Source organism: Cydia fagiglandana, chromosome 6 (genome assembly GCF_963556715.1).
Source record: "Cydia fagiglandana chromosome 6, ilCydFagi1.1, whole genome shotgun sequence".
Taxonomy (NCBI): Eukaryota; Metazoa; Arthropoda; class Insecta; order Lepidoptera; family Tortricidae; genus Cydia; species Cydia fagiglandana.
This window is the reverse complement of record NC_085937.1, coordinates 17,053,570-17,059,569: the sequence shown is the minus strand read 5'-3', so window position 1 is coordinate 17,059,569 and position 6,000 is coordinate 17,053,570. Positions and strand designations below refer to the sequence as shown.

The following is a 6,000-nucleotide window of genomic DNA, read 5'->3' as shown; positions in this document are numbered from 1 at the left end:
TACGAAAATAGAATACCTACTATTTTTTTGTCACTCGACTTTGTTCATAATACGGCGCCAACTTGAGAAAAACCCAACTGCCGTATTCGAACTTCAAGATATTCACAAGAGACGACACGTACTAGATCCATTCCATTCCATTATTATTTTATTCAATTTTTAGATACGTTATAGTTTAGATATCAACTAGTTCTCTTTTGCAGCGCAATTCGGGCAACCAATGTCACTTTTACGTTAGATAGAGTAAGATATCTATTAGATGTGAATTGGATCTCTAAGTCATATCCTGTGGAAATCGTTCAAGAGTATCTCCAGAATTGCGCAAATGTCAAATTTGACAGGTTAGATCTTAAACATATCGTTATAGTATCTTGGTGATGTCTAAAAGATATCTAATAGTTACCTATTTCAAAATCCGAATCGGGCCCATTGGTTGCCCGAATTGCGCTGCAATAGAGAACTAGTTGATATCTAAACTATAACGTATCCAGAATGGATCTAGTATGTGTCGTCTCTTGTGAATATCTTGAAGTTCGAATACGGCAGTTTATTCATAATACGGCGCCAACTTGAGAAAAACCCAAGTATAATGAATGAACCGTCATATTAAACACGTATCTAATGACCGTAGCGAGCCGACCGTCCAGTCGACTACGAACCGCGTAGCGGGCTACATGTCTCGTAGCGCATAGCGACCGCGTAGCAGTCTACGAAGTTCACGACTAACTATCATTTGTGTTCGAAACTGTGTGTAGTGGAAAAGTGTGTGATTATTGTATGTGGTAAGTACCTAGATTTTATATTTATGTTAAAAAATATTTTTTTTTATAATATAAATTAGTTTTTTTGTATAATATAAATTTTGTATGTATTATATGTAAGTAGGTAACCATTTTTATAAAAAAATATATTTTTATTAATAATTATGTACTTTCGAATATTATAAAAAAAGGACTAAAATTAATAATTGGTTTTTAGACTGCGGACGAAATTTTACATAAGTACTAAACTTACTTATAATATGTAGGTTTGAATAAGATTAATTTAAGTTGTAACGTTACTTCTCCAGTGATTGATAATGTCAATTTTAATGTATATTGAAATATAAACATGCATTGAAATATGAATTAGTTAGTTTACATCATTCTATACAAAATAAAAAATTTAAAAATTAAAATACGTATCTTAGGTTCTTAATTATTATTAATTATTATGTTCAATTTTAAATATTTATTAGTTAATTAAAAAATATTGAAAATATTAAATTTACTTAGTAAAAGTATATAAAAATACATTAATACTAGGTACTTAAAAAATAAAACAACTAAAACTAAACGTAGCTAAAAATAAAAATTCCTTCTATACCATGGCCTCTCGGCAAGGTGCCCATCACGCAGGCAGCGTTCCCGCGCTGTACCGCGCTAGAAATCCTGACTATTTATAAATGGTTATTTAAAAATGTGTTATTATTTTAATATTAACTCAGATCGCAAGTACCTTTACCTATCACATTAACTACATCTTCTTTATTAATACAATGTCAATGACAATGTATGTTTAATACAAATAAAATGAATATGAATAACAAGGGGTCGATTTTTTTAATTTCGAGCGCTCGATTTCGTCACTCAAAAATCTGTGGAAAAAGGCGAATTGATATTTATGAAATATGAGCAATAGAAATAAGGAATCTAGTGGTATCGACCCCTCGTTTTCAAGTGTGATTTTTGAGAAAGGTTACAGTGTATTTCTTAATGTTTACTCGGGCGAATCCGGGGCGGGTTGCTAGTTTACCATTATACGCAAGTACCTAGCAAAACTTACCTGTACTGGTAAGGTACCAACACATACCTACCACCAGGAAACAATGTATTAATTATCAAAGACATATGTAACTTCGTATAAGATGAATAAAGTCTAAGGGAAAAAACGTGCCTCGGAAATCAAGAAAAAGTCATTATCTGATAGATGGCGTAAAGTGTAAACATATTTTTAAATATAAGACGAAAAGTGTAAACATATTTTTAACGTCGACTGTACCTACAGAAAGTACGTTCATTGTCGTCGTGTAAGGCAATCTAACGTACATCCTTATCGAATCGCACCAAAATCATGGTATGCTTCAAAAGTTGGCTTGGCACCGACTTCAAACATATCAGTTAGTAACGCATAGACTTAAAAAGGATAATATTTTATTTCATCCTTTTTGAAGTCGGTTTTCTTTTTTTTGTAAAAAGATTTTATTTTTCCATTTTTAGTTTTAACGCAACGCACACGCGAAAAACAACATCATGATTAACACTAAATTCGTGTACCTACTTTAATAAATATGTAATCAGGAATTTTCTTGAGTCCGACTGGGAAATTATAATTCCTGTCACTTCACTAAATCCATCCTCCGCCCCGCCACTGACCCAATCCCTCAACCCCCCCGATCACTCTACCTCTCAGCGCATCAACCTTTGATTCATGTACCAGTCGGCCCTGAACCAGCAGCCCATCAACCACCATTACCCGACCCCTTAATCCCCAACCCCTTAACTCCTAACCCTAACCCCCGATCAGTAGCCTTACCAGCTTACCAAGAGTTTGACATTGATTAATTCGCTAGCGTGTGTGTACTTACTTTCTTTGCATCTCGCTCGTACTGGCATATTAGTGCGAGCGAGATGCATAAAAAGTAAGTTACGAATACGTTAGCGTCACTATATGTCAATGTCAAACTCGTGGTAAGGCTACACTTGCACTACATCAAATTGGCGGTGTTCGGAAGCAAATGCTCGAGTTACATTAGAAAACACCGATATCACTTTACACGTGCCTTTAAAAACTGAGGAGTTCCCTCAATTCCTCATGGATTCCATCATCAGACCAGAACCAAAAATAATACGGAAACATCTTGGAGGCAACTCCTTCCAAACAAAAAAAGAATTACTCAAATCGGATCACAGGTGCCGGAGTAATCGCTGAACATACTACATTTAAAAAATCATCATCATTATCATCAAAACAATCATCATCATCAGGTCTACTTCATCAAAGTGGTGGTTTTCGGAAGAAAATGCTCGAGTTGCTTAAGAAAATACCCAAATCGCCATGCATGTTCCTTTAAAAATTGAGGAGTTCCCTCAATTCCTCATGGATCCCATCATCAGAACAGAACCAAATTAAAATGGGACCAACTCGGAGGTAGCTCCTTTCAAACAAAAAAAGAATTACTCAAATCGGAGTACGGGTCTCGGAGTAATCGGTGAACGTACATAGAAAAAAAAAATAGCCACAACCGAATACAGAACCTCCTCCTTCTATGAAATGGAAGTCGGTTAAAAAATAATAAAATCATTTATCCATTTATACATTTTCTTGATAATTTAATACGTTTTTATTTTGAGTTTTAGTCGTGTGTCGATAGATGGCAGTAAATTTACTGTGACTACAAAATTTACTATGACAGGACCCCTTTATACTATCTATCCTTTTTGGTATTATCCAGGAAATCCTAAAACAGACTGGAGTCATTTATTTTTCTTCCTACTTCTAGCACCCATTTTGCAAAGCAATAAATCCAGGAAGATTTGTAACCAAATCCCACCTGAAAAAGCTCTCGAATTACTCCATTTCACGGAAAATCGTGAGATTTACCTTATAATTATGTATGAGATTCATTTAAATTTAAATTTTACGGATTGTCACAATTCCTTTTTTTTGATTGAACGACAGAAGATTAAAAATAACGTTATATTGAACTTTATTTGGAATAATGTGCATGGTCGCTTACAGTTCTTAATGTAGCTTAGTTTCCGTTATGTAGGTATTTATATTACGGAAACCATATTATAGGTATGTAAGGGGGTTACAAAGAAAAAGTTATTCAAAATAGTTATAGATAAAATAAAATAAAAAAATAAATATTATAGGCATAGACTAGGAATCCTCCAGACCGAGTTTAGAGCAATTATTTCATGCAACCGATGATGCCAAAAATGCGGGGGTGAGCGGGACGAGGTGAGCGAAGTCCCGTGCCGTGATTGGTCCGTTCAAAGACACGGACGTCACACAAAGACACTTTCGACTCGAACATGGAGTAAAATTATCGTATGCGTGGCAGAGGGGGTAGCGCGACTATGCTCAGTCTGGAGGATGTTTTGTCTGTGGGTCCCATACATCACGACCATTCTCTTTCCGCACAGACTCTATCAGAAACCGATCGAATAATTAAAATCCGAATACGCCTGTCAATCATACAAATTTAATTTTGAAAATTGGAAACTAATGGAGCTGTAATCGAAACGGCGATTATTAAAAAAATATTGGATTTCTGCACGAGCTAGATAACCTAGCTATCCTGTATAGGATAGCTAGATATTCTAGCTATCCTGTATAGGATAAACTATTTGCCTGAGACGATTCTGATTTCAATAATCAACAAATCACCGTGCATTGAACCTTGATTCAGGACCATGGGCAACATCGTATGGAGCCTGCTCCAAAAACCAACAGAAATGAGAGTTAGGTCATTCATTTCGTTCCATGGGCACCAAGTGGCATTCAATTGCAGAACTGGGATATTGTCATTTTAGTCATAATATTACCATCCTTCCATACCGGCTAGTTCCTAACCTGGGGGTAATTACCCCCGTGGGGGTAAAACTGGTATTTTGCGGGGGTAATAAGCTGACCTATATATAACAATACAACAGAAGTACACGTTTTATTTTTTATTACCATTGGGAGGCGGGGTAAAATCAGGTTCCCTAATTAGTCATAGGGGTGACCGGACTGAAAAGGTTAGGAACCACTGGGCTAGCACATGATTGGCGCGACAGTATCTCGCGGCGAGATAGACTACCCGTCTTTTACTAACTACATATGTTAACAAAAGAGGGACGGGTAGTCTATGTCACCGAGAGATACTGTCGCGCCAATTATGTGCTTGAGGTGCAAGTAAGTAGATTAATTGCTGCAGGGCAGCGAACTGATATACATGGAAGTATTCTGTCCGCTCAGTTATGACCCAACGTAAACTATTCGATTGTAGGCGGTGCTTACAAACTATTCGATTCGCAACTTCAGTTCGTCCGAGATGACAGTCAGTGACGGATGGCCAAATTGATTTATAAAAACAACGTTTTTTTGTAAATAAAAATGTCTTCATGTGTCGTGAAGTGATGCAGAAGTTATTTTAGTTCATACCAAGGATAGTGGAATCACTTTTCACTTGTAGTAAACAGATAACTTCAGTAAAATTTGGAATAAACATGACGATTTGTTTTCAATACTACCGTGCTAAGCTAAAACGTAACAACTGCATACGACTTTCATAACAACATACGACTTTTTAAATTGCGAGGATAATAGGGATGGTGTTATGCCAAATGAAGTAGACTATTTTATTAACTTGTACTTGGTTTAGGTATTTTCTATATAATTATGAATGTAGTAGGTAATGAATTCTTTCTTACAGATTTGTATTTTCCTTTTTTATTTCATGAGACGGAGCTGTAAAAAAACTACCTCATTCTTTCAAATTCATAATCAAATTTGATATTATCATTTTACATTACTTTCCATTCAGATTCCCACAAGATGCTATTCGCAGAGAACTATGGAAAAAAGCTGTCCAATTATAGAGACATGAAATTAAGTGGATGCCTGGAAAGATATCTAGAATATGTTCTATTCATGAGATATAACTCGTGGGATAATCATACCCGGTCTCCTATATGTAGATACACTTCCACTGAATTAATTTAACAAATACACACATTATCTGAAAATGTTGATCATTCGAATCCACCCTCTACCGTCACATATATGTAGGTTCTCTCTCAACCCATTTCCGTCAGTATAAAAGAGCGGCAAATTTAGAAAATGTAAGCGCGCGAATGGGTGTGGTCCCATACAAAATTTTAATTTTGCAACTTTTTCTACTGACAAACTTAATTGCTTGACCGGCTATATACATATAAAATATTTCCATTGGAACTGAAAGTGGGGATT

At 35.6% G+C, this 6,000-nt stretch overlaps 1 protein-coding gene across 2 annotated transcripts in view; it reads left to right on the top strand.

Annotated features, from left to right (window-relative positions):
• The first annotated feature begins 659 nt into the window (after positions 1–659).
• Positions 660–6,000, top strand: part of LOC134665422 (cell adhesion molecule DSCAM-like) — a 123,159-nt gene continuing 117,818 nt past the window's right edge. For both annotated transcript variants that reach the window (XM_063522386.1, XM_063522385.1), the window contains exon 1: positions 660–782. The gene's annotated coding sequence lies outside the window, so the exon portion shown is untranslated. The remainder of the gene's footprint in view (positions 783–6,000) is intronic.